The sequence below is a fragment of the Pinus tabuliformis genome, chromosome 9 (genome assembly GCF_031772625.1).
Source record: "Pinus tabuliformis cultivar Carrire ecotype Pingquan chromosome 9, CPIR1, whole genome shotgun sequence".
Lineage (NCBI taxonomy): Eukaryota > Viridiplantae > Streptophyta > Pinopsida > Pinales > Pinaceae > Pinus > Pinus tabuliformis.
Genome location: NC_142307.1, coordinates 669,421,518 through 669,444,043, shown reverse-complemented (window position 1 = coordinate 669,444,043; position 22,526 = coordinate 669,421,518).

Below are 22,526 nucleotides of genomic sequence, written 5' to 3'. Positions count from 1 at the left end.
GCATGTAGGAAGTTATGCCATAGAGGGAGGTGCCACGCAACATAGCAGCAAAGTGACCGTTGGACTCACTGTTCATGACTTGATAGCTAGAAGACGGTTAAGAGGAGCGAGATGGTGGAATTTAAGGCAAAAGTATTTGAAGATTTTTTGCCAACACAACATTTATTATCAAAAATTGGGGGGAATGACCAGATTTGAATTCAAAACTCCCTATAAATATGCGTGTTGGTCCAACAAAGAACACTTTGTGCTCTCAGAATTGTTAGTGAAATTTGTTGTCTGCCGCCTATGAACCAATCGTATTGGGAAGATTTAGTCGTGAGCCCTGCATTTGCTGAGTTATCTGAGCTAAATAAAAAGTTTATTCTTGAAAAAAATTCTTGCACCAAATCCTACTGAAACTGTGAGTACTGGTGATGTTGCCTCGGAGGGAGTTGCCCCAGAAGTTTTAAGTATGGAAGCTTCAGCTCCTGTGCCTATGGTGCCAAGGTCACCTAGGCTGAAACCTACCCCTACCAGAGAGACCCAAATAGCCAAATCAAATAAGGACAAGAAAAAAAAGTTGGTGTTGGTGTGTGCATCCCCCAGGAAGCATACTGAAACGCATAAGCAGAAGAAAGATAAGCAGCTAGAGAAAGTATTCGACCTAGAGGTGGAAGAAGGCCAAGGAATAAAAGACATTGATGCTGAAGGAGTAAAACCCACGACCAAGCTAACAGAGTATATCCCCCTATGGAAGGGAAAGGCGAAGGTCCCGAAGGACCCAGATTCTAAGAAGTTCACCATTTTCATGCCGTGCTACCTAAGCAAGTCCCTTTTGAAGGTCCATGGCTCGCGTGGATCCCGCTGTTGAAAATGGAGGATTGGGGCCTCGTAGATCACACTAGGTTCCCCACTTGGTGATGGATAAGTACATGAGGCGCATCTACTATGTGGAGTCAGGTGTTACCGCATTGGAAACAGAGGAATGGGTCCACAGTGTCGAGAATTCAGGATTACTCAATCTGCTATGGGTGCTCCATTATCACCGCACCCCCATTAACACAATCTATGTGCACCAACTACTCACATTGGTGCACAATGGGTGTCTATGGCTAGGAGGGTCTATACCCATTACAGAAATGCTAATTCACATAATCTTGCACCTGCCCTATAAGGGTGAGAACCCAGCTAGGAAGTTTGGTGGAAAGACGGGGGAAAAGGACCTTGGAGAAAGAATGAAGAGAGATTATGGCCTCGTGAAGAAGTTGCGAGGGTATTCAATTCTATCTATAATAGACCCAACAATTCAATTAACCACCCAGATCTTAGCAGGGAAGGTGATGAGGAAATGTCGCATGGAGGAAGTTCCAGCGCCTGTAGTTTCCCTGGCTACTGAGTGGGCGAAGGGCATACAATTTAATTGGTCAATATACCTTTGTTAGGAGTTCCTAGTGAACTACTAAAAGGCCCAAGATGAAACCAATTCGTTCCACTACGCTTGGTTGTTACTGTCGATTTTGCTTATTACATGGGAATTACCATAGGATAGCCAATTTCCTTCGCTTAAGGAAGGATTTCTAGAGGCACTGCAATTTGCTTCCTTATGGGCCACAAAGGATCCTGCGCGAATTACCAAAACAAAGATATTTTGGGTCCTTATGGAAATGAGTCTCCACATGGCCATTAATCAGCATCCGAGGTTGTCCCGAACCTTGTTCATGCAACTGTCACCCTACACAACATTTAAGGCCGACTTCCACAGAGTGTACATTCACGCATAGAAGGATCAAGAGCAAAAATGGCATGACTTTCCATATTTGGTGACAAAAGAAGATGTATAGGAGGTGGCAGAAAAATGGCCTGCAGAGTGGCAAGCCCCATTAGACTTAGCTGCGGGACCAAGCATGGGTGTGGAGATTTCTATTGCATTGAAAATAAAGGAGGCAGCTAAGTAGGCTACACATAATCTAGCAGCACAGAAAGAGAAGGAAGCTACTGAAAATGCTCGTGTGGAGAAAGAACGCACTGCCAAGGAGCAGGCAGAATAGGAGCAACATGAGTCACAAAAAGGTGACAAGTCACCTTCGCCGGAGACAGAGGAGGAGGAACTTTCAGGGCAAGGCAACGAAGGAGATGAGGGGCAGAGCACCCCATTCATTTTGAAGAAACGTGGCAAGGAGCAGCAAGAAGGCACAAGGAAGAAGCAGAAATTGGATAAGTCACAAGTTGATCCCATGGTCTTAACAGAAGGCGATCTCAATGAGATCGGGGATAAAATCAGGGATACCACAACTGAAGTGTTGCAACAATTCGAACAACAATATATGGAGACACTAGGGAGCATCCAAAAGGATCTTTTGAGCTCTAGATCCAAGCAAGTAGAATACAGGTGGGCACCGAACAAGTGAGGGCAAAGCAAGTGAGCCTGACACCTGGGACGAGCCAAGCAGCCAAGTTAGTAAGGACCCTTGACCATAGAACTATCACATTGCCAGATGGGTCCCTTCGCGCAGAGTCTGTCGATGATCACATTCCCTTTGCGCAGAGTCTGTCGATGATCACATTATCCTGAGTACTATCAAAAACATCAGACTAAATATAGTGGTGCTCTCCAACGAGACCCTCCACATGCTACATGCAGGGGTGGCAGATGAATTGAGAGCCCAAGAGCAGCACGCCCTCAATCTCATCATCAAGTACAAAGTGAACAATGAGTAGATTTTTGCTAAAAAAATAGAAGATTTGAAGGAAAAGGAGATGCTACAGGCATAGAGTTCACGACTAGAGTCAGTAGTCACAGAGGCATGCAAGACAGTGCCTGAGCTTCACATCCTGGAGGATGCACAACCAGAAGCAAAGATCAAAAAACTAGCTGCTGGTGTGTGCGAAGCTAAAACAGAGGTTGGCCGAGTTCAGTTTGAGCTCAACATGAAGATCGCAGAGGTGCAGGTAAGGTTACATCCCATGACTCTGCCTAAGGTCCGAGATCAGCACAAATCAATGATAAAGGAAGGAATGGCTATCGTGGATGCCACAGTCGTGGATGCCACAGTGACTGTACGACATTGTTCAAGCAAGAAATGGAGTTAGTGACCAATCTACAAGAGGATCTGAACCTGCAGACGCTAAATACATAATTAAGGGAGCTACAGTGGCAATACGATGAAATCAGGGAATCTGCACACTCCATAGCACTAGCGTAGTGCCTTGCGAAATTATCGGAGGGAAAGCATCTCCTAGTGCAGGTAGAGGAAGCACAAAAGAAGGAGGCCTTACTAAAGAAGGAGACCTTACTAAAGGCCAAGTTGCAGCCATGATTGGAGAAATATTATCAAGTCACAATGAACATCAAGGATAAGCTTAAAGGGTTGCAGCAGACACAACAAACAATGAGGTTGGTCGTAGAAGGACCAGCCATGGAAAAATTGGTTGAAGAATTCAAGTAGGCAGTAACTCAGAGCACTGCTGAAGTCACAATGATTTAGGTGGAGCTAGGGGATCTTTGCAGTAAGATCATAGCAACAGCCGAGTGACTTGAGGGCACAATCTTTATGTTGGGGGCTTGTTGGCTTGGAGTCCCATGGGTCAGTTTTGGGGTTAAAGTAACCCAAGTTTTGATACCTTTTGTGTAAATAATGGAAAGTCTCTGCGATTTGTGGATGCAGAGCATGTAGATGATTAGGAGTCAAAGGGATTTAGCCCCTTGTTTTATGTAAAGATTGAGTCAGTTTTCAGATCCAGCCATGGTCTGTGGACCATGGCATTGTATGAAAAAGGCTATAAATAGGTGTGTCTTAGAAAGTCTAAGGCAGGTAATTTGTTAGTGATAGATGATTGCGAAGAGAAGTGGGTCATACAGGAGAAGAAAGGCTCTACAGCTGAGTGCACAGAGGCCTAGGTAGAGTATGCAGCTGAGTGCGCAGACCCCTGTAGCTGAGTGCACAAGGTAGCCTTGAGTCTGTAATCCTGAATTAGAGATCAATAAAGACAGTTTCCGAAGAATTCTTGCATATTTTTGTTTACTTCTGTTTATGATATATGCTATCAATGAATGATGTGTTTTATGGAATATTGATTGAATGTTGAGAAATTATGTTGAATAATTGTTAATGATGTATGCAAAGCATGTTTATGTATTTTCGCGAAGACTCTGATGAATTCCTTGACACTTACTAATAACTTAAGTAAATCGAACCCTAATTTAGGACTGCTTTCTAATGTGCATAAGTAGATAGATTAACTGTTAAAGGTCCACAAAGACTAATCGTAGACCTTCGCAAAGGTCTAAAGTCCATTTTGACAGAGTTGCAGAAGTGTTCCCTAGGAGTTCATCGATCTGTGTGAAGGAAGATCTGAGGTGCTAGAAGACATCACAATAGTCTCTTGATGCAAAAACTTGGTTCTTACATCCCCCCATACTGCTTTGGGTGAGACTGTAGCCCGCACTATGCGATTTTTTGTCGAAAGGGCCAGTAGTGTGGGGATTTTTTGGTTGATGCAACTAACTTTGAACCTGGGTCAGGACCCCCTAAGCCAACAAATTGTCACCTTTAGACAGTGACTTCTGCGACCAAAATCTTGTAAGCTAACGAGAAGAGTGTCATCTTCCTGCATGTTCCCCGGGTTGTTAAATTCTATTTAGTTTGTTGCAGTGGGTAGCCAACACATCTTTCCATCTAGTAGTCTATCTTTTTTTTAATTTCCTGTCCCTGCTTTCTTGTCCACTACTATACAAGCACAACTGATAAGAAAATACAATTTTTCTCTTTTGGACGACCACTAGTTTCCATGTACCATCTCAAATTTTCCATTGTAAGGAAACCTTAAAAATATCCCCAGAAAACAACCTTCCTAACCTTTGAAATCCATGTTGTTAGAAAAATATATATTACAAAGCAATGGAACACATAAAATATATTGCAGAAATATAAACACATAAAACACATAAAATAAGAGAGACACATATATATGTGGTTCACCCAATATGGGGTACGTCCAAGGAGAAACAACCAGTCCTTTCTTTTAGATTATCCAACAAACTAAAGAGATACAACCTACAACAGATCCGCTGTAATTCCCTCTTCGCTCTCACACAATCTCCTCTCTCTTTCTCACTCAGAATATCGATCTACATATGCACAATATAATTCTCTCATATATAGCGAGGGGTTGCCTTCTAGGGAAAAAAACCCTAAATTAAAAATAACTTCTACCATCAAATCTCTGACTAATGAATGGCCCATATTGACTACGAAATTACAACATTTTACAAGGCAATTTTACATCTATTTTTAGCTTCGGGGACACTACCCCTGATCCCCCACTGGGGGGGGTTCCAAATAATCGTCTTCCCCCCCCCCCCGTGACCCCCTTGGCAGTGAACATTTTATGAGCGGCATTGCTACCACATTACGAACTGGGGTCTAATGTGGAAATACCTCTGAATAAAGAAGATAATCAGGCTCCACATCTAACAATCTCCCATTTGAAGACTGATTATAACAACTCCACCGCTGCTTCATTTGCTGGACAATGACTCCACTTTGGACTTAGTTGTTTCTCATCTTCATCACCATACTTGAAGACCAATTGAAACTGAGTAGAATCTCAATTTCTCTCTGGTTACAACTTTTGTTAACATATCTGCAGGATTCTGACTAGTGTGTATCTTTTCCAGCTTCAACTGTCCATCTTCCAACACTGACCATATGAAATGGTACTTGAGATGTATAAATTTAGTCTTGGATTGAAATATAGAGTTCTTTGCAAGATGTATGGCACTCTGGCTGTCACTGTATAACCTTCCCAACTCCTGCTTCTTACCCAATTCATCTAGAAACCTTTGTAACCAAATCATTTCTTTACTAGCCTCTATAGTAGCAACATACTCTGCTTCATTCATTGAGAGTGCAACAACACTTTGCAGTTTTGAGACCCAACTGACTGTCGTTCCACCTACAGTAAACACATACCCTATGGTTCTCCTCCTATTATCTCTATCACCCGCCATATCTGCATCAACATATCCCTGTAGAGCAATGTTTGAATGACCAAAGCATAATGCTTGATTTGTGGTACCTCTCAAATACCTGAGAATCCACTTCATCGCCATCCAATGTTATTTTCCTAGATTGTTCATGTACCTACTTACAACTCCCACTATATGTGAAATATCAAGCCTTGTGCAAACCATTGCATACATTAAGCTTCCAACTTTGATCCATATGGAACTTTAGACATATAAGCCATTTCTTTTTTAGTCTTGGGACACACCTCCTTACTTAGTTTGAAATGGCTAGCCAAAGGTATACTAACTGGTTTTGCATTCTGCATATTAAATCGTTTCAACACCTTTTCTATGTTCTCACTCTGAGACAATGTTAATTTTTAATTCTTCCTGTCTCTAGTTATTCTCATACCAAGGATTTGTTTTGCAGCACCCAAATCCTTCATTGCAAATGAGTTCGCCAATTTTCTTTTGACCACATTTGTTTCCTGCATGTTATAACCTGCAATAAGCATGTCATCTACATACAATAACAATATAATATAGCTGCCGTCATTTTTCCTTTTGAGATAAACACAATGATCAGAGTGACATCTAGTATAACCTTGTTCAAACATAAACCTGTCAAATTTTAGATACCACCACCTTGGAGCCTGTTTTAAGCGATACAAGCTCTTCTTCAACCTGCACACTAGTTTCTCCTTCCCTTTTACCTCATATCCTTGTGGTTGCTACATATATATCTCTTCCTCCAAATCCCCATGGAGAAAGGTTGTCTTTACATCTAACTTCTCAAGATTCAAATCTTTAGTTGCTACTAGACTTAAGATAGTTCTGATTGAAGTCATTTTAACAATAGGAGAAAATATCTCATCAAAGTCTATACCCTTTTCTATTCAAACGCCTTCACCACAAGTCTAGCTTTATACCTTTTTTCTACCTCCATCTTCTTCCTTCAACCTATAAACCCATTTATTCTTCTATGCTATTTTACCTATAGGCAGCCTGACTAACTCCCAAGTTTGGTTATGTGCTAAGGAGTCCATCTCTTCTTTCATTGCTTGCTCCCACTTCTTCCTAGTTTCTAACTGCACTACTTCTTCATAACATTCTGGTTCACCATAATCAGTCAACAATACATAATATAATGAAGGAGAGTATCATTCAGGGGGTCTACATATCCTGGTAGATCTTCTAACACTACTTTCAGGTGTTTGAGGTGCTTCTTGCTGTTGTGGTTTCTATTGTTGTTCTGGATGTTGATCATTATGATTTTCAGACACCTTCACTTTTTATGTGATGTCATCAAGAACTATGTATTCTCCATTTTCTTTTTCTTGTTTCTTTTCCTGCATCTAATCCTAATACCAAACCTTTTCATTGAATATGACATCTCTTCTCCTAATGATTTTATGTTTTTCATAATCATAAAAGTGATAACCAAAATCATTAACACCATATCCGATAAAGGTACATTTCTTTGATTTTTCCTCAAGCTTTGTTCTATTTTCTTTATTAATGTGGACAAAGGCTTCACAACCAAAAGTCTTAAAAAATGAGTAGTTTACCTTTTTACCTATCCATGCCTCCTCTGGAATACCACCATCCAAGGAAATTGAAGGCCCTCTGTTTATTAGATAAACAACAGTATCTACAACATCTGCCCAAAATTGAAAAGGCAATCGTGCATGCAATCTCATGCACCTTGCACGCTCCATGATTGTCCCATTCATCCTTTCTAACACACGATTTTCGTGTGGTGTTCCTGGAACTGTCTTCTCTTTGTGAATTCCATTCTCTGAACAGTACCTATCGAACTCTTTGCTACAATATTCACCTCCATTGTCTGATCTGAGACACTTCAACCTTGTTCCTGTCTCATTTTCAACCAAAGCTTTCCATTTCTTGAAAGTATCAAATATATCAGATTTATTTTGAATACAACAAATCCAGGTTTTTCTAGTTGCATCATCAATAAAAGTAACATAATAATGAGAGCCACTGAGATATTATACATGAGTAAGTACCCATACATCTGTATGCACAAGCTCTAATTTTTCGCTCTTCTTTTCTTTACCAACTCTGAGGAATCCGACTCTCTTATGTTTTCCATAAACACAATTCTCATAGAATTTTAAATCAACATGCTTCAAACCTGGCAACAAATTTCTTGAGCGAAGAATCTGCATCCCATTCTCACTCATGTGCCTAAGCCTATGATGCCACAATGGTGTATCTACTCCTGTAGAGGTTAAAGAATTAACATAATTAGAAATACCATTGCAGAAATACAATATACCAACCTTTTCTCCTTTTGCTATTTCCAGGGCTCCTTTAGTGACCTTCCAGGTTTTATCTGTAAAAGTAGTCACATAGCCTTCACCTCCCAATTGCCCTGTTGAAATTAGATTTTTCTTTAGATGTAGAACATGCCTTACCTCCTTCAATAACCATTGATTTCTATTTTGCCATTTTATGAAAATTGTACCCATTCCAATGATTTTACAGGGTTTATCATCACCCAATCGAACCTGTCCAAAATCTCCTTGAACATAATCATGAAAATGTTTCCTATCAGGTGTGGCATGGAATGAGGCCCCTAAATCTATCACCCAGGCATCAATAATAATTTCTAATGAAAGAAACAAATCATCTTGCAACACATCGCCTGTCACATTTGCTTCATGATTTTTTTTCTTGCTGCGCGTCTCCTTCTTTTCCCTTCTAAGACTTGCAATATTTCTTCAAGTGTCCTTTCTTCCCACATTTCCAGCACACTATCCCTGATCTAGACTTGGATCTTCCTTTCTTTGACTTACTATGACATCCTGGGCTCTTTCCTCTTTCCATTTTTCTTCCCCTAGTCTCTGCAGTCAAATCTGATTACTTGATGTCTAACAGGAGCTTTTCTGTCGCATTTCCTCACTAAGGATTGCACCGAAAACATCATCAAACTTTAAAGTACTAGATCCAGAGACAGATTTACTAATGGCCATAACTAAACCATTCCAACTTTCTAGCAATGGGCATAGAAATAACAGAGCCCTAACTTCATCATCAAAAATTACCCCTACAGAACTTAACTGACTGGTAACTATATTAAATTCATTTAAATGATCAGCAATAGATCCACCTTCTGACATCTTCATATTGAATAAACGCTTCATAAGAAATACCTTATTTGAGGTCAAGGGTTTTTCATATAGTTTGCCTAATGCTGACATTAAACCCTCTGTTGTCATTTCCTTTGAAATATTAAAGGCTACCGATGCTGCTAGGCATAGCCATATTGTTCCAGATGCCTTTCTGTCGAGAATATCCCATTCTGTGTTTGTCACACTCATCGGCTTCTTTGTCTTTCTGCTCAATGGTAGGTACATATCTTTCTGATACAGATAATATTCCATCTACATCTTCCATAGCTGGTAGTTTTGGTTGTTAAATTTTTCAACCCTAAACCTACCATCTTCCGCCATTGCTCCCACACGAACCGGGAACCCTTCTCTTGTGCAATTTTATCAGCCAAATAGACCTTCGTCTCTGATACCAATTGTTAGAAAATTATATATTACAGTGAAAAGGAACACATAGAACACATTAAACAATAGAGACACATATATACGTGGTTCACCCAATTTGGGCTACGTCCACGGAGAAACAGCAAGTCCTTCCTTTTATATTATCCAACAAACTGAAGAGATATAACCTACAACAGATCCATTGTAATTCCCTCTTTGCTCTCACACAATCTCCTCTCTCTTTCTCACTCAAAATACTAATCTACATAGACATAATACAATTCCCTCATATATAGTGAGGGGTTGCCTTCTAGGGAAAAAAACCCTAAATTAAACATAACTTCTACCATCAGATCTCTGCCTAATGAACGGCCTAGATTGACTACAAAATTACAACATTTTACAAGGTAATTTTACATCTATTTTTAGCTTCAGGGGCGCTGCCCCCGATCCCCCGCTAGGGTGGGGCCTCCAAATAATTGTCGTCACCCCCCCTAGATCCCCTTGGTGGTGAACATTTTACGGGAAATGTTGACGCCACATTACGAACTAGAGACCAATGCGGTGATACCTCTGAATAAAGAAGATAATCAGGCTCCACACCCAACACATGTCCCTTGAATCAACCCATTTTTTTTGCAAAATGTTTACATTACATGCATAAGTGTAAAATAATTGGCGCTATCAAAAAAATAACATTAGACACATTAAATGGTTCACTACATAGGCTTCTGATTATAAACAACAATATGGAATTTCTTATGATGTATATAGTGGGATATTTTGGTCAAAATTATTTGATAAAATTAACGACTGATGTGACCTGGAACAATATGAACTCATTAAAGATATAAGATAAATTTTCTTAGTAGTCAAAATAATAGATTAAACAAGGAGGAATACCTCATAATTATAGGCAGTTGGTCCAAGACTATCTAAAATAGAAAAATATTGTCAAATGGATAGGATGGAAAGTGAGGAAGTAAAGTGAGGCAAAGAAGACCTAGGGAAAAAAATGAAAGTTACTTAGTTCCAAGACAAGAGAATGCAGGACCATCAAATTACTTGTCTATTATGATTTTCAGATTCACTTGACCAGAGATCAGACTATGTAGCTTTGTACAAGAACTAGAAGTCTTAGGGTATGTAAACCCTATAAAGCTAATAAATATTGAATGAGAAAGCCCTAAGGTTTGTACCTAAACCTAGATCGATAATCATGCAAGGAATCTGAATGAAGAAACCCTAACACATGTAAGGAAGGAAAGGAAAGGTGCATTAGCATTTGATGATGAGGACAAGTCTGTAGATGGATTATCAAGAGGGGGTTGACAAATTCCCTTCAATCCTAAAAGATAAGTACTTCATATCTTTCCCCCTTGATTATTTTCTTTTTATGATTATTCAACCTCTTATCTTTGTTTCCTTCTTCTTGGTTATAATATCTTCTTCCATGGCTTCTTAATGGGGGTTGTAGGAACATTGTGAAGGCTTCCAATATCTAGCATTAGATGGAAACACTAGGAAGAAAGAAGCAAAATTGTGACATGAGGATTCTCCCAGGATAAAAAATAAATTGGGCAATAGTGATTTGTGTTCAAGAAGGAGAGATGTGCACCAACATCTAAAACCATGCTAGATGACCAGAAGAACTCCTGATTCAAAGGGAAAATACATGTCAACAAGTTTGAAGAACTCCATGATGGAGATTGTGCTGAGATTTATGGGAAATTAGAGATGATTTCAAAGTGGATATAAGAGATCAAGTATGTAGTAGATGGCAACATAAATAAGTACAAAATAAGATTCAAAGAAAGATAGAGAAGATTATGATAAGACATTTGCTCCAATTGTCAGGTACACTTTTGTTGGAACTATTATTATTGATTTAGAAAATGTACTAAGTGGATGTGTTGATTACTTTCCTTAATGGAGTACTTGAGGAAGAATAAATGTACATAGAGCTACCTCAAGGATTTGAAGTACATGACAATAAGTCTCATGATTACAGACTAAAGAAGGATTTGTATAGACCTCGGGCATGGTATTCTTGGTTTCATGGAGATATGATGAGTTTCTTTCTAACAAGAGCAGAAGGAATCACATGAAAGAGGGAAAAGTAGTGGCAGGAGGATTTACTTCCATGATAGAGGGAGCTACCAAGCCCTACTTTAGTGTCATAGGGAGTTGACATTGAGTTCGAGCTGAAGGATCTTGGTTGAATACATTACTTCTTAGAAATAGAAGCGTGACAGAAGCCAAATAAGCATATTCTTACAATCCTTCAAAGATTTAGGATGATGGAAAACCAGTCCATATCCAGTTCCATGATAACTAATATGGAGAAGCTAAGTGAAAGAGGGAGCATATAGATTGCTACAACAAGATCCGTTTCAACATCAAGTTGTTGTGGTGATGGTTCCAGTAAAGGAAGAAACTGCAGCGATATACATATCTAGATTGGGTAGAGAGTGTTGAAGACAAGAATAGAACATCAGGCTGATTATTTAGTTTGGATTCTACTTGGGAAGGAAGAAGACATCTTTTGCACTAAGGAGTGAAAAGGATGAGTATATTGCAGGTAGTTTGGTGAGTTGTTAAGAAGTGTGGCTTTAATAATTTCTTGTAGGATTGTTTTATTGGGTGCAGGAGATAACCATGATGACAAGACGAAGCACATTGAGATCAAGTATTGAGACATGGTACAGAAGGGAGAAATAAGGCTCCAATGCATTTTTACAATCAAGCAGGTTGTTGACATTCTCACAAAGCCTTGGTCCGAAGGATAAGTTTATATATTTCAAGAAGAAGCTTAAGAAATTTATAGACTTCAGGGACAAGCTTGAGAAGTTTTTATACTTCAAGGACAGGCTGGAGTGGTTGAGAATTTTTTCCTTGAGTAGAGGAAGTGTTGATGTTGTTGCATCAAGGGGAAAACATTCTCCCTAGGTCATAATATAGATAGGTCAAAGTATTGACCAAGGCCATAAAATGTGGCTAGGGAGAATGGCCCAGAGAGAATCAAGACCTCGAGTGCTCCCCAGGTGGGTGAGTGAGTGCCTCTAGCATCGAGTAGGAGAGTTACCATTCAACTAGGATGCATGAATGGTAATAACCTAGGGTTTCACCATAGTCCATAGGTGATGATCAGGTTCCAAGTGACAACATCGATAATTGGTGAATGGCTCCAAGTTACGACTTGGATAATTTGTGAATGGCTCCAAGTGATGATTTGTTGAGCATGATGCTAATGCACAATGCATTCCACAATTAATGGATTGACACATCAACATAGCTAGCTCATTTAGGAACAACCATTATCTCTGAGTCAAGTATGTTGACTAGGATTAGGGAGAATGGTCTGACATAGGATAAACATTATTCTTGAGTCAAGTATGTTGACTAGGATTAGGAAGTGGTCCTAAAGGCCCAGAATTACTCAACCATAGAGTTGAGTATGTTTCTTTCAACATCAGGCTTAGGATTACTCTCCAAATATGTTAAGTGAGCCCACATCATGGCCTAGAGTGAGGCCTTTTTATTTGGGACTAGAGTACTCAAATGGATTATGTCCCTAAGTTTTCACCACGAGTCAAAATAGGTTGACCAGGATGATGGTGAACTAAGACTAGTTAGTATACCATGGGTCAGAAGCACCGACCAAATTCATGGTGATTAGATGATGTTCTATATTTTTACCATAGGTCAAATATGTTGACCAAGGCTATGGTAATCAGATAATGTTGATGTTGACGATAAATGATGAACCTTTTATTAAATAAAATTTTCAATAAGATAACATTTGAAGAATTCATTATCAATACTTCCCTAGATAGGAGGGAGCGTTGAATTTTGTAGCTATGAACAATCTTAATAATATTTGTAATGATAAATTCAAAGACATGTTATTCATGTCATTTTTAAAAGAAATAATTTGAATATTTAATTTTAAGTATTTGTGCATCAAGAAAGTCAAGTCATCCCAACCATATTATGGTACCCACTCGAACTCCCAAGAAAGTTATATATATGTCATTCTACCTCCTCCTCTTGGCACCATTAGACCTCATAAGAAAATAACATTTTTTTATCCAAACAAAGGAGTAAAAGAACAAGAAGGACCAAGAAAAATTCAGAAGCTTCTCTCTCTAAGTTTGACCTCACACATGAGTCTTTTTCTCTATGTTGAATTTGCAAGTGTGACACGTTTTTGGGCATATCTGGAAATAGGTCTGAGCTTTTCTGGGTACAGGAGGAGGTAGAAATTCAACCCTAGCAAAGCAGACTAAGCCGAGTCCCTTAGGCAACATTTTGATTTGGTGAGGAGACAGTTTGACCAGGTGTGACTAGGGTTCTCTTACCAGTCTTTTTGACTAGAAAAGGTTAGTTGTAACTCATGTTGAATTGAAGAACTTCTCTAAGGAGAAGGGTATTGGGTTTTCCCAAGGTAAAATTTTGTGTATCATGTGTTTCATTGTCTTTTTGTGATCCTACTGTCATTTATTGCTTTTACTATTGAGATATTCTATGTAATTTCTTTATGATGAATGTGAACACAAAATAACTTAGGAAGTTATAAGAAGTGAAACCTCTCTCTCTCTCTCTCTCTCTCTCTCTCTCTCTCTCTCTATATATATATATATATATATATATATATATATATATATATATATATATATTAACGTAAGAAATAATTATCAAATTAGAATTTCATGAAAAATCAACAGTTGTTGAATGCAGGCATAGATTTTAATAGAAACCTTACTCACACACACACACACACACACACACACACATATATATATATATATATATTTCATTAATATAAATATAAATATATCAAAGAGAATACTTTTCATTAATGTAAATATTTTTTTTTCTCGATAAGACTAATTCTATTAAGCAGTAAAATATTGTACAAGAGAATACATTTCAGAGATGCAGGAAACCGGCAACCGTAAATGATAGGACTATCAACCTCGGTTCCGGGAAATGAGATAAGCAAACAAGGAGCTACAACTAGTCACTGAAAGCTTAAGAAGCATTGGAAGCTACCCTGACAGAGTGGGGGTTTCAACACGAAGCTTTTTCCCTTTCCTATTTTTAACTTCAACCCAGCCACTTTGGGGTGTATGGGCGATTACAACTTGCAGATTGGGGTCCTCCCACGGGGAGCCTTCCTTTTCTGAGTCCGAGGAAGAGGACAAATGGACACGTTTCTGAGCAATGGCTGAATCAGAGGATGGCGCCAGGCCCTCGGTGGAAGGGGCAACAGAATGAGGGGCCTGTTTCAATTCTTCATCGCTATCTTCTTCTTCAGAACTGGAGGAATCTGAATCCTCGACTGGAGGAGGAGAGCATGGAGCCCATCGTTTGGGCTTGGGCTTGGAGACGTTAGCCTTGTTCTTTTTTGCCGGGCGAGAAGGACAAGTATTCTGCAAATGCCCAGATTGCTGGCAATGGCGGCAACGAAAAGCGATGTTCTCGTAATCTAGTGTCTGGGTCCAGACGAAGTCATTTATCTTGAGGTTGATTTGCTCTGGAAGGCCCTTGCTCAGATCTAACTCCACACACACTCTTGCATATGAGTAGAGGCCTTTGGATGTCCTCCAGAAATCTCCATGGATGAAGCTGCCCAATGTGTCTCCTATAGCTCTGAAGACACGAGTATTCCATAGATGGGAAGGTAAGTTTGGAAGCCGGATCCATACCGGTGTCTTGGTAATGACTGCAGTGGCTAGATCAAAGTCTGGAAACCAGGGAGTTAAAAAAAGCCCTGCCGTTCCCAAGAACCAAGGGCCTTCTGCGAAGGCCTTTTCATAGTGCTTAATGTTATCAAAGAGAACAATGAAATAACCTTTCGAGCAAAAGAAGATCTTACAGTGATGTGTCCAGTTTGCATGGATCCATGCATAGAGATCCTGAGATCGAGGCCACAGTCCATTAAATCTGCAAATGATGGCTCTTTCTGCAAATACTTGATGCTGGGAAGCCAGTTCTTCATGCATGAGTTCAACAGAAGGAACTTCATCAATTTTTTCAACCAAGAAGGCCTTAGATTTAAGGGCTTCCGGGGGTTTGGGGTTCTCCGAATGAACAGCGTCCTTGTATGAGAAAGGCCGGGCCGAGGAAGTTTGCCCTGCTGCACCTCCTCTCAAACGGAAGGTCGCCACCACTGAGCTGTTTCTGGAAATGCAGTAAGCAGAGAGGGGTAGAGGGTTTTCAAGTTGTTTACCTTGAAAGAGAAGTCGCAGCAGGCTGGATGGGATCCCCATTCTGCGCTCTAGATTCAGTATGAGGTCCTGCACCAAGTCTGAAGGGCGAACCCATTGCATGATGGTTCTACCTGCAGGTTGAGCAATCTGGATCTGAAAGGATTCAGATGAGGGATTTGACCCTATGCAGATCTCTGAATCTGGCCAGTACACAGGTTTTTCTGCCTTGTGGATGATCAGATCTGGCAGGTCTTTGTCCGATCTAAGTCTGGGACTGCGATTTGTATGGCAAGTGATTACCTCAGATCCATACATAAACCCTTCTGATGAATCATCTACCGGCTCCCTTTTGCCCCATTCCAAGGACTGCACGGAAGGTATCAAAGCCAGAGCCTTGGCCTTGGGTTCGTTAAGCTTCAGTTGCTGAGGGTGTAGCGATCGATTCCAATGAGGGTAGCGTGTCTGAGCCAGCGCATCAGAGGCCCCGTCATCAGTGGCAGGAGCGAGGTATGCCTCCCCTTTTACTCCTCGCAAACCCCAGTCGGTCTCATAGCAAGCCTGGGGAGCCTCCTCGGCTGCAACGAATGTGCCAGGCCACACTCGTGATGACCTCCATGGCGCTCTGATCCCCCTTACGCAGCTCCTCCTGTGCCGCTTCCTTTTACTGCTGAGACGGGTTTCATTGAGGGCCCGGGTGTCGATCACGAGACCTCCAAACCCTCCTCCCGCTCTCCGAACGCTCTTCGCATCCATCGCTCGTCTCTCTTCATTAATGTAAATATAAATATATAAGAGAGATTATTTTACTTGTAACATTGTTAAATATTAATTTCAAACTCAATAATCATTCACTTTAATTTAGTTATTTTCTATTTTATTGATAAATTTATTTAATTAAAATATAAATATAAAATAATATTATAAAAAAAACCAATATAATAATAAATAAAATAAATATTTTTTTGTGAACTACTATAAGTATATTTATATTCAAAAGAGAAATGACATATCAAAGTGATATCTAAACAATCCATCTTTTTCCAAAATTTTGTTAACATAAAATACTATCACCATGTAACCAGGAAAGACATTATTATAACGACTAACTGACCAGACCATTATCCTTAAACGCCAAGAGGCAAGGCCTACACCTACACCATTTGAACAAAAACCAACATTTGACTAGGGCGAATACATCCATGGAATTAAAATTAACCTTTACACAACGAGCCATATCAACAACTAAACACTAAATCACCGAAGGAAAGAAATGTCACCAACCAGTCAATCTATCGAATGATGAAGGTCCTAAAATCCTAAGGGAGGAACAAGCTCTAGGAGATGAGAAATAAATCCAAAGGGAGACTTTTCCCAAATGCAATACAGACATAACTCGAAAGAGACAAAGGAGTATCGCCATATCTACCCCAAACTATGCACACGAGAGTATCCACCTGTAAAGAAACATCGACTAGCATGGTTGAGATGCACAACAAAATGGTCAATACCCATGAAAAGTAGAAAGACCACAATATACCCAACAAATTCAGTGTTGAGAGCTAAGAAGACCCGTCAACTACATTGTACCAGGGTTTGCAAAACAATGAAAAAAAAAATTTGGCCTCATAAATTAATCTTGATCTGACAAAATGATAGTAAGGTCTTGAACACTATCAACATGTGGGTCAATATGATCACTAGGATCATCGGTAGGGTCAGTGAGATTGCCAAAAGTAGAATCCAACAGGATAAAAATTTCCACCCAAGACAGTCTCGAAACCACATTATCAAGACAAAACCATAGATTTCACAACATGTGTTTAATATCCTCCCGACGAGAAAATAGATAGTAGTTGTCAACTTGTTTGTCTTTGAATATTAAACGTAGCAAAGTATCTATTTTTTGATGCAAATCCAGAGAGTAAAGAAAATGGAGTATCCTCTTACAAAAATTTCCTGGGTCTGGGACCCTTTGTAATTCTATATCTGTCACCTGAATCTCAGAATCAGAATGGTAGGGGAGCTCCTTCGTTTCCTTTCCCTATAGAAGAAGAATTTCTCTCCTCACTTCCAAAGGAACAACGTCAAAAAACATTCTAATAGAGTCAAATGAAAAATCTTGAGTTCTCTTAAAACCAACATTACCCAGACCATCCCTTTGACTCATCATTCTTTAACAAGGAGACATGATTATTGTAACAGTAGAGAAAACTAAACACCCATAGGACTCATGACTAGCAAAATAAGAGGACGGACAAACTACAAACCCTTGATCCCCGATCATATAACCAACAAATCATCCCCCCAATGCCACACCAAAGGGCCAAATTCTAACAAATAACCTAATTTTGGGCTACTTAAAGACATAAGACTCTAAAACTCTAAGGGCCAAATTAGATTGTGATAAAACCCAATACCCAAATTCACAACAGAATCAGTTTCTCCCCCCACAACACATAATGACCCACATAAATTGGGATCCAACCAAATTAAAAGGAATGGCCCAAGAATAAGCAGTAAGGAAATTCAATAACTAAAATCCAGGAATTCCTAGAAGAGAAACTACTTGAACCCCAATAAAGTTGACACTTGGACTGCAATGCAACATGACACAATTAAACAAAACCTAATTAAAAACCAAATAAAACAGGAATATAAACCAACTACAACCCCATAAATATTGTAGGAGGCACAACACAATAGTAAACCAAGCAATAAACTTATTGAATACAAGGGCGCACAAGAGCAAAACCAGATCAACATTATTAAAAGACAATTGCTAAAGCAAGAGACAAGATACCTCACAACGCCATAATAGCATGCCCAAAAAATACATTGTTGACAGAATGAACACAAGCTCGTGAAGAAGACCAATCACACCCACATGCAAAAGAGACACAGAGCAGTAGTGCCAATCTAACCCAGGTGAAGGAGGGCGAGGATGCAGCCTCACCTCCTTTTCCACCAGGTACGTACCTCCACCACCCCAGAGCAATAAACCAACATTTATAATGATTAGACCCATTGAATGCACTCCAACATCCTTCACCACTCTTTTACCTCATCATAACGAATCAGTGATATCCGTAAAAAAAAAAAAAACACTCCCCTTACCATAAATCTATGTTATTACTAAGTATTAACACCCCATCAAAAGAAAAAGAAAAATAATAAAAATAAGAATATAACCTTTAATTTGTTTGCAAATAAAATTACTACATAAACGAAAGTTATGAATTCAAACAATACATGTGAACTGGCTCCTCACATCATATCTTTACATATGGTGGTTTTTTATTCATTAAAAGGCCATGCATGCAGTATATGTAAATGGAGGTAAAGAAATGATGTGAGATGCAAGTCATTTCAATATGTTATGAAAAATCATTTATAAAATAAGATAGAGAATGAATAATCTCCTAAATTTTTTCCATTTAAAATATGTTCTTAATATTTAATATCAATTTACTTACTATTCCTTAGTAAAGAGGACTAATATTCACTTTCTCTCATAAAACCATTAAAATATTACATATAATTATATTAAAATAAAAATATATATTGAATTCAACTTCAGTTTCAATAATCTTATAGTCAACACACAAGTGTATTTTGTGAACTATAGCGACCCATAGCCACGTTCTCTTATAATGTCATGAGGTATTTTGTTCGCTTGAAATAAAGACATATAACTACCTTTATGTCAAATAAATTCTATTTCAACCCATTCTATTTTAATAATGTTTGATTTATATGTAATGCATTCATATACATTATAATAAACATGCTATATGTATTACACACAAGAGGATTAAGATTTTCAACCAATTTAATGATTTTTTATTTAAAATGCTTAATTTGGGAAAGACAATCAAAGACCTATGTATATGTTTTGAGAATTATATTAATCTACATTGCTTAAAAATATAAAAAAAATTCCCTCCGTAGAATTTCAATTTTATTAAATATTTAAAAAATTCTATTTATATTTATATATTTAAATAGTTTTAAAAAGTCCCTAAGTTGAGTTTCAATTTTATTAGATATTTTAAAAATTCTATTTATATTTATATATTTAAATAATTTTATTTAACTTTTAGAAAAAATATAATTAAATTATTATTAATTAATAAATAAATCAAACTTTTGACTTATTTCCCTCCATCTTGATCACTTTCCCTTGAATCTCTCCGAATATTAAGTTCAAAGATAAGACTATGTACAAGCCTAACATGTAGTCATCACGAGAAAAATTATAAATGTGACTAATGATTGCATCCACTAGACTAATGTGACGAATGCTATCTTTATGCAAAATTGTTAATCCATAGTGGGCCAAAGAGTTATTCTCCAAAGAAAAAGATATCCATCCTATTTCTAGTTTTTCCGGATTTTTTTTTTCCAACATTTAAAAAATAAATTAAGTTTTACAATCAAATTATCTAGAAGGAAAATTCAAATCAAATTATCTAGAAGGAAAATTCAAAACAGTATCGTAAAATTTATCTTTAAGTTGAAAATGAAAAGTTATTAGTATTAATAATTTTAAAAATTAATTATGTTCATCTAGAATAGTTTAAGTGGTAATGATTGTGGAAATAAAATTTTAATGAACTTAGATTTTGAGTTCGAATTTTGTGCTATTCTCAGTGAATAATAGACATGTAAACACGAAAATCAAAAAATTCTAACAAACTTACAAAAAGAATTACGAATTATTTTAATCATAAAATAATATATATAAATAAATATATATATATTATTATGCTATATTAACACAATTTATCTATGAAATAGAGAAAATTACCAAAGTGGGTAATGAGAAGCTCTCATAATATTTTGTGAAAAAGTAACTGATTTATAAATTGTGTTAATATAAATTTTAAATAATTTTAACAATTTAAATATCCTTAATTCATTATTTCTTAATAAAGAATAATCTTATAAATAATTTACAAAGCATTTTAATCTAAACATTATCCTAATATTAACCTAAACTAAATTAAAAGTAAAATAAAATCCTTAAAATTAAAATATTATTTAAAATTCAAATTGAAACCAATCGGCTTGAAACGGAAATGAAATATTATTTAAACTTTATCCTAAAATAGAGTTCAAGGAAATAGGGGAGTCAAAGTATCATGTAACCCTAGCCAGTGTTACATCTCAAATTGTTGTTCATAGAGTTCAAGGAAATAGAGGAGTCAAAGTATCATGTAACCCTACCCAGTGTTACATCTCAAATTGCGAACAACAGTAAGCTAGGTATAATTTTTTTGAGTTTATGTCAATAATTTTTTTAAATCTATTATGATGATAATAACTATGGTTAATAAGATTATTAATTTGTTTCAAATTCTTATTTTGTAATATTACTAGGAAATAAAAGTTTAATTCATTTTTATATAAAATAAAATATAAAAAAAAAATAGTATAAATTCATCTTAATTATAAATCTTTATTTAACAGCAAAGTAGATCTCCTAGACCAAACTTCTTCGCCGACTATCTTCAAAAGGATGAACACAATAGACCGCGAAGCTAAGACACCAATGTCCCAAGAACCAAAAGAGATGAAGGAGATGCAAGATAAAGGAAGTTGGAAGACCGTAGAGAAAAAAAAGAAAGCTACAACACCAGTGTCGCCAAGAAAGATGAGGAGCCAAATAATTAAAAACTAGGAAAATTATAGGTCCAATAGACCAATTTGGTCTCAATGGATGTTAACCACCATCATCATCATCATAAATTTAGTAATTGTTAAGAGGGATCTTCAAGTGTAAACTTTTTCTAGAGTGCAAAATGTTAAAAAAATTGTACCCAGAGAGATTTGAACCTTGTTGGCCCCTAATAAATCTATGATTAAGATTGTAAAAATAACTCGAAATTTGTGGTTGCTAATGAAATCAAACTGAAATCAATAGACGCAATTTTTTTCTACTAAATTTTGTAGAAGGAAAATTGACAATAGAAATACATGCAATCATTCAATCACAATGAACCCAATTTTTATTGGGCGACCCAACTAAGATAAACCCCTCCTCTATTTGTATTATATCATATGCAAACAATGATCTATTACAATGACAACTTCTATGCATGAAGCTCAATATACACTGCAATATTGATCTCCTCTTAAGTCTGCTCTGGCCAATACTTAGCCAAACTAAGCCTCTTGCTTCCTCCTATTTCCTTGTGCAATTCCCACTCCTAAAGAATAGGGAAAGCTCCTATTTCCTTGCACAAATCCCAAGAGAAATAACTCACTTGCTACATGCAAACTCTGTACACTCACTAGTATACAATAATAAATACAATTATGCCTTTTCCCTCCACTCAACTAGGCAATTCGAATTGCATGCATGACTAGGGCTATTTTTAGTAAATTGACTAGTTAACTGAGAGATCAGTGAGTTAACAATAGTTACAACTACTCAACTGAACTCATACTGACTCTATTCATGACTAAAGCTCAGATAACTGAGTTTCACTAACTATAACTCCACTAGATTGCTATATCTTAGCAATCAACTCATGCACAACTCTACTTCTTGCACACAAACTCGAATTAATTGACCTAACTAAGTGACTTGGTCATGTCACTCCTACTAACTACAATTCAAGTCATCTCGTTGATGTGGAAATTCGAATTTCTCCATTTGACTAAGGCACAAGTCAAATGAATCATTTTCTTGCTACAATTTAACACTTTCTCTTAGTAAGAAAAGGGTTCTACACAACCCCAATCCTGTTCCTATGGAATTCAAACTTGCCTCTTGACAAAGCCTTTGTCAAGATGTCTACA